We start from the raw sequence: 19423 nt of genomic DNA on the forward strand, positions 1-19423 counted from the left end.
AAGGTAGAGATTTCTCAAATACCCCCTGCCCTCACTCCCCCACTGCCAACACCCCCCACCAGAGGGGACATTAGTTACCATGGATGAACCTACGCGGACACGTCATTGTCACCCAGAGCGCACAGTTTACGTCAAGGCTCACTCTTGCTGCGGTGTGTTCTGTGGACTGAAGCACACGTACAACGACACGTGTCCATCATCACAGCGTCCCTAAACAGTCCTCTGTGCTCTGCCCTTCCCCTCTTCCTCCTCCAACCCCTGGCAACCACTGGTGTTTTTGCTGTTTCCTTTTCCAGAAGGTCACAGAATTGGAGTCCTACAGCACATAGCCTTTTCTGATGGGCTTCTTATGCTTTGTGATGGGCATTTAAGGTGCTTCCCTATCTTTTCACAGCCTGACAGCTCGTTTCTCCTCAGCACCGAATAGAATTCCACTGTCTGGACGGAGCACGGCTTATGTATCCATCCACCTACCGAAGGCCATCTCATCTTGGTTGCTTCCGAGCTTCCGACTTTTGGCAATGATGAATAAAGCTGCCATAAACATCGTGTGCGGGCTTCGGTATGGATAGAAGTTTTCAACTCCGCTGGGTGAATTTTATGGTTTTAAATGCCATTAAAATTATGGAAGTAGTGTATGCTCACGGGAGAGATTTTAAGAGGTTTTCAAAGGCAGGCAATTCTGCACCGGCCCCCCCTCCCCCAGGGCCATCTGCCCCAGGGGCAATGTCCAGAAATATTACTGGTTGTCGCAGTGTCACAAGTGGGGTGTGTGTGTGTGGGGGGGGGGTGCTCCTGGCATTTAATCGGTAGAGACCGGGGATACTGCTCAACACCTACAACACAAAAGACCTCTCCCCCACAAGAAAAGACTTTCCAGTCACAAACGTCAACAGAGCCAAGGTTGAGCAATCTTGATACAAAGGTAAAAGGTCAAAAGTCTTCTAAGTGACTCTGAGTTCCCGGCTTTCAGTGTATAGTAAGCTTCTTCTGTGTGTTCTGGCTTTTTTTTTTTTTTTTTAATGTTGTATTTATTTATATTGAGAGAGAGAGAGAGAGAGAGAGAGAGAGAGAGAGAGAATCCCAAGCTGGCTCCGCACTGTCAGCGCAGGGCCCGATGCGAGGCTTGAACTCACAAACTGCGAGATCATACCCTGAGCAGAAATCAAGAGTCGGATGCTCAACCGACAGAGCCACCCAGGTGTCCCGTGTGTGTTCTGATGTTTAACATAAATATAGTTTTCAAAGTAGAATCTTTCAATTTAGTGATGAAGGCACATGTCAGCTGTGTCCATCATTAAAATTCCTTTTTTATGTTTATTTATTTTGAGAGAGAAGGAGAGACAGAGAAAGGGAGGGGCAGAGAGAGAGGGAGCGAGAGAATCCCAAGCAGGCTTCATGCCGTCAGCACAGAGCCTGACACGGGTCTCAAACTCATGAACCGTGAGATCATGTCCTGAGCAGAAATCAAGAGTCAGACACTTAACCGACTAAGCCACCCAGGCGCCCCATCACTTACAATGATTTGGATGGAAGGGAGGTAGGAATTTATTTTGCATGATGAAAATAAATAGGAATTTGCAATGGATAACACCATTTATTGAAGGGATGTCTTCCGGACTCACCGAATCATCAATTTGCTTATACACAAGGCGCTCGTTACATGCGGTTCATTCGGCTAATCTTTAATACTCTGAGGTGGTCAGAAATAGATTTCGTCATTTACACCGTACCTACGAGCAACTGTGCTCAACTCGTTTTGGGATTTTCTAGATGTTATTTTTTTTCCAACCGACTCCCATCAGACTCTGCCACCGTCAGTCTCTATCAGGTGACTAGAACGTGGTGGCTGGGACAAGAGTGAGCCGTTGGCGGGCCCTGCGTTTTGCTCACATGTGCATCTCGTTATGCAAAATCCAGACCGACCCGAGTGTTCCATCAACACTGAATATCTTATTTAGAGAGATCATTCATTTAGAGATGAGAGGTCATTCCTCTGACCAAGAAAGCGGCAGAGTGTGTGGTCAGCTGGCAGTATGGAAAAAGAATTTCCCTTCCGATGCATGGAGTTTCATTCTTCAGCAGTAGAAGCCATGTCGTTGCTACATCCCCTAATTCCTGTTAAAGTTCTTACTCTGTTGGTCAGTCTGTCTTTAAGAGGTAATGCTCCCCTTATCCCATCACTGGTACCGAATACTGGCAAGGTCAGAGGCAGCAATAATCATTATTATAAATGATTGTACAAGCAAGTGAAACAGGTACGATGCAGGGTGCCTGGGTGGCTCAGTCGGTTAAGCATCCGACTTCAGCTCAGATCACGATCTCCCGGTTTGTGAGTTCAAGCCCCGCATCAGGCTCCGCGTTGACAGTGCAGAGGCTGCTTGGGATTCCCTCTCTCTCCCTCTCTCTCTGCCCTGCCCACCCCCCTCCCCCAAATAAAATAAAATTTAAAAAATATATACATACGTACAATGCACCTTAAAAGTATGTATTCTTCCATCAAGCCCAATTTCATGTCTACAGCCATTCACAAGATGAATGCCGCAACCTCTGTTGGAATTGCAACCCCTCGATCTACTTTGGGACATTTCCTTTGCGACTGACGCCGCTCACCTAATCACACTGCAGGTGTGGGCGCCACTCGGTCAGTCCCGGAAGACTGGGACCTAAAAGGACACACAGCTTGGCTCTCTTGGACATGAGGACCAAGCCATTACATCCTCTTCCTTGATGTCATGTGGCTGAATCGCGACGACACCCGTCTAGTCCTATGTGTGATGCCTACAAACGACAGCTTGTAGCACACCATCATTTGGAGAAACACACTTCAGGCACTTCGCCTGAAGTGTGACCAAGAACCTTACCATCTAATGACATCCACTTTCCCCATGATGCCGCACTCTGACCTAAGTCGTGTGGGGCAGGCAGGCAGTGCTGACCTCTGCCAGTGAACGACACAGGACACTGAAGGAGACCAGACCTCAGGGCCACAGGAGGGCCAGGCATTACATCTGTCAAGTAGAGTCGTGTTTTCCGGGGCATTTGGCTGGCTCAGTTGTAGAACATGCAAATCTTAATCTTGGGGTCGTGAGTTTGAGCCCGACATTGGGCACAGAGATTAAAATAAAAAGAAGGGGCACCTGGGTGGCTCAGTCAGTTAAGTTTCTGACTTCGGCTCAGGGCATGATCTCACGGTTTGTGAGTTCGAGCCCCGTGTCGGGCTCTGTGCCGACAGCTCGGAGCCTGGAGCCTGCTTTGGATTCTGTGTCTCCCTCTCTCTCTGCCTCTCCCCTGGTCATACTCTGTCTCTCTCTCAAAAACAAACATTAAAAAAAAATGTTTTAATTAAAAAACAAAAGGAGGGGTTGTGCCTGGGTGGCTCAGTCAATTAAGCGTCTGACTTCGGCTCAGGTCATGACCTCATTGCTCGTGAGTTGGAGCCCCGTGCCAGGCTCTATGCTGACGGTTCAGGGCCTGGAACTTGTTCGGATTCTCTGTCTCCCCCTCTGGCTCTCTGTCCCTCCCCAACTCATGCACGCACACTCCCTCTCTCTCCTCCCCTCTCTCAAAACAAACATAAACAAAATTTTTTACATGAATAAAAATAAAAATAGATTAAAAAAAAAAGACGAGTCGTGTTTTCCCACAGTTTGAAAGGGTGACTAAGGGTGCCTGGCTGGCTCAGTCAGTAGAGCACAATCCCCTTGATCACGGTGGTCATGGGTATGAGCCCCATGTTGAGTGTAGAGATTACTTAAACATTAAAACCTTAAAAAAATATATGGAATAAATAAAAGGGCAACCAGGGGTGCCTGGGTGGCTCAGTCAGTTGAGCATCCGACTTCAGCTCAGGTCATGATCTCACGGTTCACGAGTTCAAGCCCCACACCGGGCTTGTTGCCGTCAGCCTGTCGGGGCAGAACCCTCTTCAGATCCTCCTTCCATCCCCCCCATCTGCCCCTTCCCCGCTTGCACTCTCTCTAAAACAAATAAAGATTAAAAACAAATAAATAAAAGGGCGACTGAATCTTGAGACAGAAAAAAAGACAAACGATTTCGGAACTTCTAAACTTTCTGTGAGTCAAAGAGCTCAGGTGTCGGGCAATCAGAATCCCCAGGTTCCCGAGGGCTTCTGATGGTCCCACTGATGGTCTAAGCTGGGAGACTGACGTCACATCCCACAGAGGCACCTCATGCTGCCCAATGAGGAACACGCAGGCCAAAGAGTCCGTGTGTGGTGCGGAGGGAAACACACGGCATTTGGGTGAAGCGTCCAGGGTGCATGAGTTCAGCGTTCAGCATGGTGCTGTCCCCCACACTGTCACCATCTCCCAGTATTTCAGAGACTTTGTAAATGCACTGCCAGGAAGGGGAGAACCAGGCCATTTGGCCCTAAACCCTAACGCCCTCCCCTTTCCCCACAAGTCTGTCTCCAGTGGGCACTTTTAAGGGATTCTTTTTTTTTTTTTTTTCTTTAATGTTTATTTACTTTTGAGAAAGAGAGACAGAGTTCAAGTGGCGGGGAGAGGCAGAGAGAGACAGAGAGAGACGGAGACACAGAATCCGAAGCCGGCTCCAGGCTCCGAGCTGTCGGCACAGAGGCCGATGCAGGACTCGAACCCATGGACCACGGGGGCATGACCTGAGCTAAAGTCTGAGGCTTACCGACTGAGCCTCCCAGGCGCCCCGAAGGGATTCTTAAAAATAAAAGATACAGAGCCCAGCAGTTCTTGTATCAATCTGCATTTTCCTTGAAGGTCAAAGTCTTCCCTAAATTATGCTTGCCCATCTCTGTCACACTGTACTTATATACTTAGGGCCGGCCTGAGCTGGCTTTCTCTTTTCTGAATTGCAGTGTGGCCTTTTCCCAGAAATTACACTCAGTGCTGGGAAAGGGTAGCGTCTCCTTCACCAGACAATCTGGCACTCTGGGAGAAGCATCACGGCCCTGGAGTGAGGCCGACTGTGTGTGGCTAAATCCCAGAAGCCCCCACCGAAGCTGGTGAATAACTCAATCTCCCCGCCCCCCAAAATGAGCACAGCACACGACAGTTAGACGGCACAGGTACACATATTCGAACACACGTAAAGCCAGACGCGGAGGGCGTATCGCAAACGAAGTTATGATTATAACCACGGAACAGCAATAGATCCAAACCCTGGCCACTGGGATGCTGCTATGTTCCTTTTGTTCTGTTGCTCATTTTCTCAGGCTTTTAAAGAAAAAAATATATATAAGAACCTAAAAATAATAATAAAAATAAAACAAGACGAACCTTATGTGTATTTTGCCACAATTAGAACTTTTAAATAAATAAAAAATAAAAAGTTAAGATGAACCTATAAACATTTATCCCCCTCCCTGCTCCAAAGGAATAAATTTCGAGAAGCTTCTTAACAGGGAGTAAAATAGTCATGCAAATAAAAGTGTGAGTGAATCAAGTTTTCATTTCAACTGGGACATAATCCCATTTATCTGTCGTTTTCTTATTTTTTAATGTTTATTTATTTTTGAGAGAGAGAGAGAGCGTGAGCGAGGGAGGGGTAGAGAGAGAGAGAGAGAGGGAGACACAGAATCTGAAACAGGCTCCAGGCTCCAAGGTGTGAGCACAGAGCCCAATGTGGGGCTCAAACCCATAAGCGGCAAGATCATGACCTGAGCCGAAGCTGGACACTTAACTGACTAAGTAACCGGGCTCCCCACCTGTGGTTTTCTTAAAAGGAAACTTATTACTTTGTTCTTAAGTAACTGAACTTTAAAAACTGAACTTTATTTATTTATTTTGAGAGAGACAGAGAAAGCATGAGCAGGGGGAGAAGGACAGAGAGAGAGGGAGCACAGGCAGCACAGAGCCTAATGTGGGGCCTGAACTCACAAACCCTGAGATCATGACCTGAGCCGAAATCGAGAGTCGGACGCTTAACTGACTGAGCCACCCAGGCGCCCCTCAAATAACGGTGTTTTTAAATGAGCAAGTGTGTTTGAGAAAGGAAGTGAGAATAGAGTCAGATAAGAATACAAATTGGATCAGACTGAGTGTAGATAGTAAAATTCCAGAATAGCCTATTTAATATCTTCATGCTACACTCACCAAATGTTTTCATCTGCCTACCCTCTCTCTTTTATGGATACATTTTACCAGTCCAGTGGGCAAGACTTTTCTTTGTGCAAATATAATTTCGAACACAATTTCAGAAAGAGAAAATGCCAACACCCCCATTTCCTATAAAAACTAAATATAGGAAAAACAGAATTTCAGTGTATTTTCCAGTTTAAGCTTCGCCTGATTTCCTTTGAGCCTGTTCAAATTTCTCTCAGGTCCTAAGATCACGTTCATGGAGTACAAGAAATAATATGTGGATGGACAACAGGGCGTTATGCTAAGTGAAGTCAGACAGAGAAAGAAAATCCCATGTGATTTCACTTAATGTGGAATCTAATGAAACAACACAAACAAACAAGAAAAAGCGAAACCAGACCCAGAAATACAGAGAACAAAGTGATGGCTGCCAGCAGCCGGGGGGGGAGGGGTGGTCAAAATGGGGGACAGATACGTTAGATACACAAGTATAAAGGTACCTGTGGTATGGCAGGTCGTGTCCCTTAGGAAGGTCTGGGGGTGACATTTCTAACAATCAGCTAAACTCTGAACAAAGGGCTGCCCTCAAATGGTACTCCGAAGGTTTCATTAAATGAACAAAGACGTTCACGGCGAAAACCAATGCTGCTGATTTCCGGTTGTGTGAATACAACTTTTCACAACGCCGTACGCAGCCCGCGCTGTAGAGAAACGCTCTTTGCAAAAAATGTTGAAAACGCCCTACAGCTCCAAGTATGACATTTACATGGTTTTATTGAAATATCACAGATTAAAAATAGAAGACTGCCTTTTAGTAGGGTACAGACCTTGTCCAAAAAAGCGTAGGAAAAAAGTAAGTGCGTTTTGAGAAATCCTCCTCAATGTGGTTCCTCCATTACTCAGAGATTTATCTCTTCTTCACTGGGAAGAAAGAATTCCTTAAAAGACAGGCCCAAGAAGCAACTTTTGGAACGGGGAATGGAAAAGGAAATGTATCCGAAAGGGGCGAGTCTCAATACTCGGTTGGGGTTGGGGCGCCTGGCTGACTCAGTCAGTACAGCATGCGATGCTGTGAGTTCAGGGTTGTGAGTTCAAGTCCCACATTGGGTGTACAGATTACTTAAAAATAAAATATTAAAAAAACAAAAAAACCGGGTTGGGGTTTTACAGTCTGCAGGTCCGTGGGGCTTTGGCAATAAGCATTGGATGTTCACATGTAAAAAGGAGACAGAAATGAGGTTTAGAACAGTGTGATTAATAAGGTGGACAGCACGACGTTCCTATAATGACCAGTGGAAAACCCCGTGCTACATTGGCACAGTCAACAGATGTAAATGTGCTTGTCTGACTTACGATTCTTTTTTTTTTTTTTTAAGTTTATGTTTATTATAAGAGGGAGGGAGAGAGCACGTACAAGCAGGGAGAGGGGCGGAGAGGGGCAGAGAGAGACAGAGGAGAGAGAACATACCAAGGAGGCTGCGTGCTGTCAGCAAAAAACCCAACATGGGGCTCGGTCCCACCAACTGTGAGATCATGATCTGAGCAGAAATCAAGAGTTGAACGCTCAACTGACTGAGCCCCCCAGGCACCGCTGGCTTCTTACAATTCTAACCTGTTAGAGCAGAGGTTGGCAAACTTGTTCCCAAAGGGTCCAAGAGTAAATATTTTCAGCTTCGTGGGCCATATGGTCTCTGTTACAGTCACTCCACTCTACCTCTGTAGGGAGAAACAGTCAGGGACAAGACGCGAGTCCATGGGTGTAGCTGTGTTCCAACGAAACTTTAATTATGTACAGTAACACCTGAATTTCATAGAATTTTCATGTATCAGGACATTCTTCTTCTTTTGATATTTAAAAATGCAAAAACCACCCTTAGCTTGTTGAGTGTACCGCAGTAGGGCTAAATTTAGCCCGTGGGCGTTCGCTAGCTCTTATGTTAGATAACATGAGTCATGGTTGGATGCCACTTCTATCGCATCTCGCAAAGATTACTTCAAAATGAACCTTCAGGAAAACAGTATGATAGCTCCCCCCAAAAAACTAAATATAGCATTACCATATGATCCAGCAATCCCACTTCTAGGTATATAAGAGAACTGAAAGAAGGAAGTCGAACGGATATTTGGACCCTAACGTTCGTATAGCAGCAACATTAGTCACAACGGCCAACAGCCAGAAACAAGCCACATGTCCACCGATGAACGAATGAATCAACGAAACATGTATGTGTTATATACACACACACACATATACACAAGAGGATTACTCAGCTTTTGAAAAGAATGAAATTCTGATACGTGCTGCCCTGTGGGTGAACCCTGAGGACATTACGTTAAGTGAAATCAGCTGGACACGAAAGGACAAAGCCTGCAGGATCCCACTCATGTGAAACACCTACTTAGAGTAGTTAAAGACAGACGGAAGTAGAACTGGGTAGCCTGGAGCTGGGGGATGGGCAGAAGGGAAAGGAATTATTGTCCCAAAAGGCAGAGAGTTTTAATTTGGGAGCACCCAGGTGGCTCAGCTGAGTAAACATTCGACTCCCGATTTTGGCTCCGGTCATGATCTTGAGGTTCATGGGATCGAGCCCCGAGTCAGGCTCTGCACTGACAGCCTAGAGTCTGCTTGGAATTTTCTCTCTCCCCCTCTCTCTGCCCCTCCCCTGCTCTTGTACAAGTGTACAAGCTCTCTCTCTCTCAAAATAAACATTTGAAAAATTAATTTAGGCAGATGAAAAAGCTCTGGGAACGGATGGTGAATATGCTTAATGCCATTAAACTATATACTTAAACATGGCCAATATGGTAAGGTTTTAAAAATGTTTATTTTTGAGAGAGAGAGACACAGACAGACAGAGCAGGAGCAGAGGAGAGGTGGAGAGAGAATCCCAAGCAGGCTCTGCCCTGTCAGCCCAGAGCCTGATGTGGGGCTCGAACTCATGAACTGTGAGATCATGACCTGAGCCGAAACCAAGAGCTGGACGCTTGACCGACTGAACCACCCAGGCGCCCCAAAACGATAAATTTTATATTATGTATATTTAGACCACGTAAAACAAAACAAAACAAAAACTCGAAGAAAATGAATCTTTAATGCAAATGTATTTCTCCCAAACACCCTACTTGTTGATTAAAAAGCAACTGACATCAAGATGGTGATGAGGGTTAAAATGGACAACGGCCAATATATCTGGAAGCTAGCAACTGAGGAATAGGTAACCACCTTCTTTTCCCGAGCCACTTTCAAACCCTTCACCATGAAACACAAAATGGACTCAGTCATATTCAGATTCATAGGTGACACGTTCAGATACTTTCTGGTGGGGCAGAGCCACGGTCTAGAAACAACCTCAGAATCTTGGTCCCTTCTGAAATATCTGAACGTTAGTCAAACCTGGAAATTCTTAGTCCAGCTTCTGTCCTCAGAGAATTTAGCTACACGGTAACAGAATGACACATTTTGGTTAGTGAAATTCATATTAATCTTTGTGGCCAGGAAATGGGATGGAAGTTGTCGTTAAATCGAGATCATAAAAGCCATTCAAGGGGCGCCCGGGTGGCTCAGTCGGTTAAGTGTCCGACTTCGGCTCAGGTCATGATCTCACAGTTTGTGGGTTCGAGCCCCACGTCAGGCTCTGTGCTGACGGCTCGGAGCCTGGAGCCTGCTTCGGATTCTGCGTCTCCCTTTCTCTCTGCCCTTCCCCCACTCACGCTCTGCCCCTGTCTCTCTCAAAAACAAACATTAAAAAAAAGATCATAAAAGCCATTCAAAAAAAAAAAAAATTAACACACTGTGCCGTTATATGATGTTCACCACCGTACCTGTGGTCGTCAGCAAAACCTCACAGAAGCCTAAGAAAAATAACAGGTATTCAGATTTAATCTCGGTCACATCCTTTCTCCCCACGTCAGATGAAAACTACAAGGTCAGAATAAAAAGGACAAAAAGGAAATTTAGGCATAATTCTTAGTGGAAGCTGTTCCCCTTTAAAACAAAAAAGGAGTTAACAAGAAGATGGCATTCACAAACTTCTCTCAGAACGTTTCTAGATGGCAGGTTCACCCAATTCTGATCTCCTACGAGCCTGCGTACGTCTTTATGAAAACACAAGGGGTTATCAAATGCCTTTGGCACCTTAAGTTTCCGAAAGGGTCTTGCTGCCCTTGGGCCCCTCCCACGGACCGGGCAGGCCTGCGCTGCCATTCTCCTGCCCCGAGGAGTCACCAGGCCCCCAGCTCGAGACCCCACATGCATTTCTGGTCCTGGCCGTGCCCAAGCCACACCCATCCCACATGACCTGTCTACTTGGAGGGCACCCCGAACACGGCCTGTTCCCCTGCAACCCTCCACCCGCCCTCCCACTCAGGGAGGCGTCACTCCTGCAGCCTGCCGTCTCAATGAATGACACCTCCCTCCCACTCAGGGAACGACACCAGGCCCGACCCCTCCGGCCAGGACATCCGCTGAAGTGTCCCAAATCTGTGCTTTCCTTCCCGGCTTGACTGAGCTCTGCGAGTGGAAAGCAAGACTGCCTTCTGCCTGGGACCCACCTGGAGCCACACTACAGTCCCTTCCCCACCCAGCTGCCAGCCACCTGCAGGGGGAGTGCGGAGGCAGAGCAGGGCTTCAAGTCCAAAGCTGTCACCATTATTATGTCCCATAAGGAGCCGATGGCTGTTCCCTGTCCACGGCTCTGACCCCATCTCCCTGTCAGATGCTTGCTGCTATCACATCACGCTAGTCCCGCTGCCTTTTCACCTCTCACGTTCCCGGAGCTCGCTCCCACTGCCTGGCCTCTGCACGTGCTGTTGCCGAACTCTCCTCTGGCTCCCCCACCCTGTATCCCCCAGACTCCAACTCAACGGTTCCCTCTTTAAGAGGCCTTCTTACCTCTAACATGGGACCCCTTTCCTCCAAGTACCTTGGTCACATAACCCTGCTGATGCGCTTTGTGGCATGTATTATCAACTATCTTGTTTGTTTCTGCTTCTTGCCTGTCTAGGTCCACCAGGGCACCCACGACACTGAACTCAAGGGGTGTCTAACTCAACATCTGTACCCACAAAGCTTAGAGTGTCCCTGACACAACAAGAAAACGTTGGATAGCTTAGGACATAATGATGAAAACAAAACAAAACAAAACAAAAAAACCCCTTCAGAATACAGGAAGATGTATTTAACACCCAAGCTCCACCGAAGGTTGCATTTTCCGTCTGGGTGACTCATGCACCATTTTCGGGACTTGCAGGGCTTTGTAATAAACATTAATGATAACCAGAAAGTAGGGGTAGAAATAGAACTTGTGTGATATCATATCCGTCTAAATGTATACAGTTCGGAGCAGATGGCAGTACATCCCCATGTTGCCTACATATGAATTTAACATCGTTACCGCATCCAACTTACAACCAAGTTAGTCCAACACATACGTCATTACTAGACTTCGCTCTTTGCTGCAAGGTCTAGCAATTAACAGATAAATGGCCCAGTTCTCGTAAAGGAGTCCCCTACTCCCAGCCGCTCTTGACTGAGCCTTCTCACTGCCCAGCAGGCACGGATTTACACGTGCACAACTAGTTGTTTACAGAAACGAAGTTGAACCTTCTATAGAACGGCTAAGTGGGAGTCGTTTCCACAAATGTCACGGGATTAGGTGCGGGCGGGGCAGCCAAGACGACGGTGGCGATGTGGAGAGATGCCCACAACAGAATGCAATGTGCATGTGCAGCTAGGAGCTAGAAAGCCAGCAAAATGCACCGAGCGCTCTGGCTGGAATCTTCTGGGGGGCAAGTCCTGGCTGTGAATCCTCCTCACAGCAAGGGGAGGCCCACCCTCGAGGTACTGGGTACCTACAGATGACTGGTATTCACACGCTTTAGGTTAAAACAACAAAAGACGTCAGATGTGTATGCCTCATTTTTTAGGTTGCTCAGCTGATACTGACTTTTTGAATTAACATGACAATGCTCAGGTCAGTTTGGGGGGCAGGGGGACGACAGACAACTTCTGTCTTTTCACATAAAACTGTCCACGTTCTGAGTGATAAATATCCATTTATAATGTGCGTAAATCAAACAAGTTCTTTGTGCTGACGCCATGAAGTTCTAATGAGCTAACAGTGACGGTTCAGTTTTTGGAGTCCAGAGTAGACCCCAGGTTAAATGGCTGTAACATCGTGATGTGAAATTAATGCGGTAAAATCACAAATATTCCAGACATCCGTCCCCATCCTCTAAAGCCCTTTACAAAATGACGTATCTAAGTGCCTAATATATAATGTGGGTAAATTAAGACTATTTTCACTAAAACTAGTTTCTTAATATTAGAAAAGAATCCAATTTGAAATATGCAAATTCAAATTGAAACAAGTAAATGTTCAGGGAGCCTGGGTGGCTCAGTCGTTAAGCGTCCAACTTCAGCTCAGGTCATGATGTCACAGTGGGAGTTTGAGCCCCGCATCGGGCTCTGTGCTGACAGCTCAGAGCCTGGAGCCTGCTTCAGATACTGTGTCTCCCTCTCTCTCTGCCCCTCCCCTGCTCTGGCTCTGTCTCTCTCTCTCTCAAAAATGAATAAACTTTAAGCAAAATAAAAAAAATAAATAAAAGAAGTAAGTAAACTTTCCACTTTGTTGAGTATGTTGGCTTATAAAAATTCACTTCGTGGAAATTTTTTTCCCCTAAATGCAGCTATCTGCAGAGTAAAATATGTACCTGTGACATATGGTAAATTAAAAAGAACACCTAATGCTGACCTTTGATCTAGTCCCTCAGTCTCTGCCCACCCCACACCCCCCCCCCCACCTTCAAAGAGCGACTCAAACCTCATTTCCTCCAAAGATGGTGAGGTCTAGCCTTCTTGACCCCAATAGGAATGGTTTGCTCAGTGCGTCCTCGGGCTCCGAGGGCACGAAACAACCTACTTCCATGTGCTCTGACGGGTTCGTTACATTCTGATGTGTCCTCCAGACCTAAGATCCATAAACCTGTTTGCATTTCCCTATCTATTCCAGCGGCTCTCAACAGGGGGTGATGTTGTCCTCCCCTCCCCACCCCCGCCCCCCGCCCCCACCGGGAACACTGGGCAGTATCTGGTGACATTTTTGGTTGTTATAACTGTTGTGGGGAGCGTTAGTGGCCCCTGGTGGGTGCAGACCAGGAATGCTGCTCACCATCCCACAACCCCCCAGCACCAAGAACTACCCATCCCCGAAAGTCCATAATGCCCAGACTCACAAACCCATTCTATCTCCTTATGTGAATGTATCTGTTCTTCCCGCGGCCAGTTTTCATGTTCTGTAACACGTGTGACCTTTTTTCTTGTTCCTATGTTGTCTGCAAGGCACCCTCACTCTGTGGGTGGGAACTCAATCTTCTTTGTATTTTTCCAGCATTCAAAGCCTCTTCACATGGTTACAGGCATCACTGCAGTAAGGCCAGCAGCCCAGAGAGTCTTCATCTTTCTATCTTCTAAAGCTATGGTCCTTAAAAGATCACCTTCGATGTATTTGTTTGAAACGAACAAATTTAACCGAGGACAACACTTACCATGTGCCACTCAAGTTTTATTAATTAGCGGGTCACACAATACCACTAACAACATACAGCAATTACTACAATAGATTTCTATTTAGAGCATCTTCTTCACCAAGATGAAAACAGAACAAAACGAAACAAACAACCCAAGGATGGTCTGAGTCACAGAGATCTGTAAACCTGAACTTGTATTCCACCTAGAAGGCACTTTGCATGTGGACCCGCAGCATTCTGCTAGTGGAGACCAGTGTCCTCGATCAGAGCAGGCTTACTGGAGAGACTGAGAAAAATCAGACCAAAATGATCAGATTCACATGAACAGTCTCAGGATTTACGAGGCATCTATTTAAAATGCAGAAAACTGGGGCGCCCGGGTGGCTCAGTCGGTTGAGCATCCGACTTCGGCTCAGGTCACACTCTTGTGGTCTGTGAGTCCGAGCCCCGCGTCAGGCTCTGGGCTGACGGCTCGGAGCCTGGAGCCTGCTTCCGATTCTGTGTCTCCCTCTCTCTCTGCCCCTCCCCTGCTCACGTCTCTCAAAAGTGAATAAACATTAAACATTTTTGAAAAAACAAAATGCAGAAAACCAATCATTATTAACACGGCTTCATTGTAATGCCTGCCTCAAAAAGCAGTACCTGCCAGACAGCAAAAAACGAACCAATTTAGCCAAAAACGATTGGTCAAACTGAAACCAAATTTAAAATCTAATAGCTGCACCTCTGTATCCCCCACCGCAGCATTCCTACTGCATTTTAATGGCTCAATTACTCAAAACAGTGTCATATGGACAAAGTCCACATTTAAGTACTTGTCATCAACGTTCCTACCGCTACGTGCACATCAGGGTGTAAAAGTCGCCATAAATGTGAGGAAGTAATTCATCACCCACCGCAGCCTCGAGCGAGCGGCTGGGTCTAACTGCATTAATCTCTTCTTAATTTCTATGGGGCATAAACCTCAATTTAACGATACGATTTTCCCCGAATGGAAATTCAGCATGGCAGGTCAGGAGGGGCATTTAGAACCAACACACTGGGTAAAAATAATTATGATGATTTACAAAGCTCCCCAGAAAGCAAAAATACTATGAAAGGCTTAGAAATAATAAGTGTTCCATTTGCATACATTTTAACAGCGCTGCCACTGTAAGAAAACATAGTCTGAACTTTCCTTACTGGGTCAGAACATGCTATTAAAACAAAATCAGGGACTTATTAATCAGCTCACCTCATTCAACTTGCCATGATTACAAACCTCTCAGCAGTTTAAACGAGATCATGGTCAGGGAAAAGCATTATGTTGGCTAATTTCTACACAGACCCCAGGAGAAATCAATTTCGCTTTACAATTTTTCTAATTGGCCAAGGTACATTAAAAAGTGTGTGCGTGCACGCGCCTTTTTTTAACCGAGTACTGTTATATAACAGAAAATGGTGTTTTATGTATTCTCTGAAACAAACAAGAATTTAAATTTTTTTTTTTTTAACGTTTATTTATTTTTGAGACAGAGAGAGACAGAGCATGAACGGGGGAGGGTCAGAGAGAGGGAGACACAGAATCTGAAACAGGCTCCAGGCTCTGAGCGGTCAGCACAGAGCCCGACGCGGGGCTCGAACTCACGGACCGGACTGCGAGATCATGACCTGAGCCGAAGTTGGACGCTTAACCGACTGAGCCACCCAGGCGCCCCGAAACAAACAAGAATTTAAAAGAACATCAGTTTCTAATCACATGGCTGAGAACTATAAACCAGTAACTCAAGTACACTATAACAACATTTAAAAATAATACAAAGTTCAATACTTTTACTGTACTCTTCTTTGGTGACAGAGCTGTAATTGTTAGCATCTAACCTGTCTAATTTTTGAAAATTACAAAATGCGATATAAGTATGATTTCATAGGCTCTCATTTTTAGAATCCTATCCGATGTGTCACACATAGCACATATATATATATTTTTAAGTTTATTTTACTTACTTGGAGAGAGACAGAGAGAGATAGAGACAGAGAGAGAGCGAACACAAGCAGGGAAGGAAGGGGCGGAGAGTGGGGGTGACAGAGCATCCGAAGCGGGTTCTGTGCTCTCTGCTGATGGCAGAGAGCCCAACGTAGGGCTCAAACTCACGAACTTCAAGATCATGACCCGAGCCGAAGTCGGACACTCAACTGACCGAGCCACCCAGGCACCGCAGCATGTATTTTTTACCCACTATAACGGAAGACTTTTTTGTCTGCTCTTTTCACTACTATCTAACATAGTTCCTGATATACACAGTAGGTGCTCAGTAAATACACACTGGTTAGTTGAATGTTTTACACCGAGATGAAGTGAACGGAAATGACGGAAGAAAGTAAGTGTTCATCAAGAGCTTAATGTGTCCACATATTATGCAATATGCTATGTGGCGGATGTGGGGGGAAGATTATAAAGACAGGAGACAAAGTCCTTTCCTGTGCAAGAAGCTCGTGTATACACAACACGCACTCAGGTGGAAACGGAACTCCCAACACTGCATTAGGTTATCTCTGACCCAGGACAGGAAAGGTAACAGAAACTCTTTCCCTTTCCTCTGGGGCACTCCATTTACTCCTCATAACATGAGCTAGATCATATTCCCATTTCTTGGACAAAGAAAGAGGTCTCTGGTCACCTGGCGAAAACTCAAGAGTTAGTAGTGGGCAAGAGAGAGAGTACGTACAACTGGGCTTCAAACGATGGGAGAGCGATGTCCTTTGTAGAGGTCTTTCTGTAAACTACCTATGGCTTGGTGTCCTGTGGTCTAGAATTCCGCATGTAACGCGTGGTTGTTTTAGTAATGCCACCTTCACTAGAGCGGGCAGGGACTAGAGTGGAGTCAGCTCATCTATAGTTACCTGTTTCTGTTCATCCTTTGAGAACAGGACACCCGACTTTAGGTGGGCACATGGCCACACCCTCCCCCCAAAAGGATATGCTTTCCATGCGAATGGGTTTTGGCCAAAGGCTACGTAAGAAGTCAAACAGGAAGCTTCATGAATGCGTTCTTAAAATCACAGTGGCCAGGGGCGCCTGGGTGGCTCAGTTAAGTGTCTGACTTCGGCAGGCTGTGATCTTATAGTTCGTGGGTTCAAGCCCTGAGTTGGGCTCCGTGCTGACAGCTCAGAGCCTGGAGCCTGCTTCAGATTCTGTGTCTCCCTGTCTCTCTGCCTCTCTCCTGCTCGTGGTCTCTCTCTCTCTCAAAAATATACAAACATTAAAAGAAATTTAACATTTTCAGTGCCTCAAGAAACAAATACGACGTGCTACCCCATGTTGTCTTTTTTGTTTATTTTTTCCTGGATTTGGCACCTGATCTTAATTCCTTAGAGGGTGTCACACCATGTAAACAAAGCTTGAAAAAAGCGCCTTCATCGGAAGCAGCACGCCTGGGCTTAATCCTGGACTCTGAACTGGTACCACTTTCCATCCTCGTGGCCGATCATTCAGCGTGTTTGACACTCTTTCTGTTACGTGTGTGATGGGAAAGCCCACGTCCATCTCACAGGGGTGCCGTGCGGTAAGAAAAGCGATGTGGGCGGAGGACCTGGCTCGCTCTCGGCCTTGCTTTCTCGTGGCCAACGGGGACGTGGGCAGAGGGACGGTGAGGAGGCCACGCTTGGAAATGGCCCAACACTGAGCCCAACAAATCATCAAGTTGACTCAGTCCGAGTGTACGGAAAGCTTTTCAAAGCACAAGGTCTGGGATTTGATCGTTCACCGACAGCCTCCCCTTTCAAGAACTACTTTCTCCGCTCGTTACGGGAGAACTCTGGATCCAGACCTGCACCGGCCAAGAGAAATAGAAGGTGAGCTTACATCTAACTTTTTTTAAATGTTTATTTTCGAGAGCCAGAGAGCGAGAGAGAGAACGCGCAGGCGCAAGCAGGGGAGGGGCAGAGAGAGAGGGAGACACAGGATCCGAAGCGGGCTCCGGGCCATCAGCACAGAGCCTGATGCGGGGCTCGAACCCACGAACCGCGAGATCGTGACCTGAGCCGAAGTCGGATGCTCAACCGACTGAGCCACCCAGGAGTCCCTACAGTACACCTAACTTTAAGAGTTAAACATGCAAAAGAGAGACCTGTGAAGTTAATTTTCATCACTATTTAAATTTCACCCAAAATGTATCCCAAATAGCATCATTTCAACGTGTGCTCCTTATCAAAAATTACTGAGATCTCCCATGTCCCTTTCTCCATCTCCAAAATCCTCAACCACCGGGTATTTTCTACTTATGGCGCATCTCAACTAGGAAACAAATTTTCACTGGGGATACATGACTGCTACTATAGCTCAGGAAATGCAGACTCACATATCCACGTGGTTCCCAACATACTTCAAAGTTTCCCAACAACTAAATCAAGTATTGGTGTTTAAACTTACGTCAATTAAAAGGAAAGAAAACGTTCAAGTCTGTCCTCAGTGACACTGACCACGCTTCAGGTACTCCGTAACTCCGCGTGGCTAGGGGCCACCTTATCGGACAGAGCAGGTCAGCATGGCTAGTAAGAAGCCCGGGGCAGCTAGCCATGCTAATCAAATCCTTTGATCATGATCTGTAGGATCGAGGGAGATGGGGAGTTTCTAGGCCACTCGATTCCTCTCTAATTGGTCCACATGCAGCGTTTTAAATCACAGGCCCCCAATTTTTTTTCTCTACCAATTCCAAAGAGATTAATAAAGTATCAAAGTTTAAAACTATCTCCTCCTAAAAATAGTCTGTTTCTTCTTGAAAATTCCTTTTCATATTACAAACTAATTTTCATAACTTTAGATAGATCCTGGAGCTTAGAGTCTCACACTGGACTCTCCTATATATGAGGCCACATTTACGGCATGTGCCGTAAATCCAAATTACGTACTGAACTTCACAGATGAGACGGTACAAAAAAAAGACAAGACGTAAAATATCTTGTGGATCATTTTTTTATATGGATCACTTGTTGAAATGGATATAGAGTCAAATGGAATGCACTACTGCCTTATTACATATTAAATTATATATTGCAATATTAAGATATGTTGCAATATTAATTTCACTGGTTTCTTTCTACTTTGTGTTGTGGCTACTAGAAAGTGATATTTGTGGCTCACATTATATTTCTACTGCACAGCACCAATCTCGATGGCTTCTCTGGTGCCTGCAGGCTCTAACATGTTGACCGTCATTGCAAGATGAAAGCAGAGTCTTTTTAGGTCACATGATTCCTGTTTCAATTGTGACCACTGCAAATTTTCATTCCTTGACATCTTTTTTATTCCTTGACCAATTCGAAACACATTAATAATCACAAATTGGGGGTGCCTGGGTGGCTCGGTCAGTTGAGCGTCCAGCTCTTGATCTCAGCTCAAGTCACGATGTCACGGTTCATGAGTCTGAGAGCCCCGAGTCAGGCTCTATGCTGACAGCGTGGAGCCCGCTTGGGATTCTCTCTCTCTCCCTCTCTCTCTCTGCTCCTACCCCTCTCGTTCTATCACATAATAAATAAATGAAATTTAAAAAAACACACAAATTGTTCTAATTAAAGACTAGCATTCCCTTGGAAAAAAGCAATTTTCCGTCGGAAGCTATTTTTAATACAGCGAATTATTAGAATTTCCATCAGACACGTGAGCAAAGTGTTGGTGAAAGCCTATGGGTCCGAGAACGCCAAGGTCACAGTAGGCCAAGCACGTGGTGAGCAAACAGCCCAATGCTCACATCTGTGCACTTTATCCATTTTGATTTTGGATCGCCTAGCAGGTGGCACAGTGGGCTGTCTACTTCCAGGTCTCAGTTCCAGGTAAG

At 45.9% G+C, this 19423-nt stretch overlaps 1 protein-coding gene across 8 annotated transcripts in view; it reads right to left on the reverse strand.

The window, feature by feature from the left end:
* The window catches only part of LOC145714972 (F-box-like/WD repeat-containing protein TBL1X), a 229568-nt gene that overhangs the window by 78067 nt on the left and 132078 nt on the right, over positions 1-19423 (reverse strand). The window lies entirely within an intron of this gene.

The sequence above is a fragment of the Panthera onca genome, chromosome Y (genome assembly GCF_046562875.1).
Source record: "Panthera onca isolate mPanOnc1 chromosome Y, mPanOnc1 haplotype 2, whole genome shotgun sequence".
In the NCBI taxonomy this organism is placed as follows: Eukaryota; Metazoa; Chordata; class Mammalia; order Carnivora; family Felidae; genus Panthera; species Panthera onca.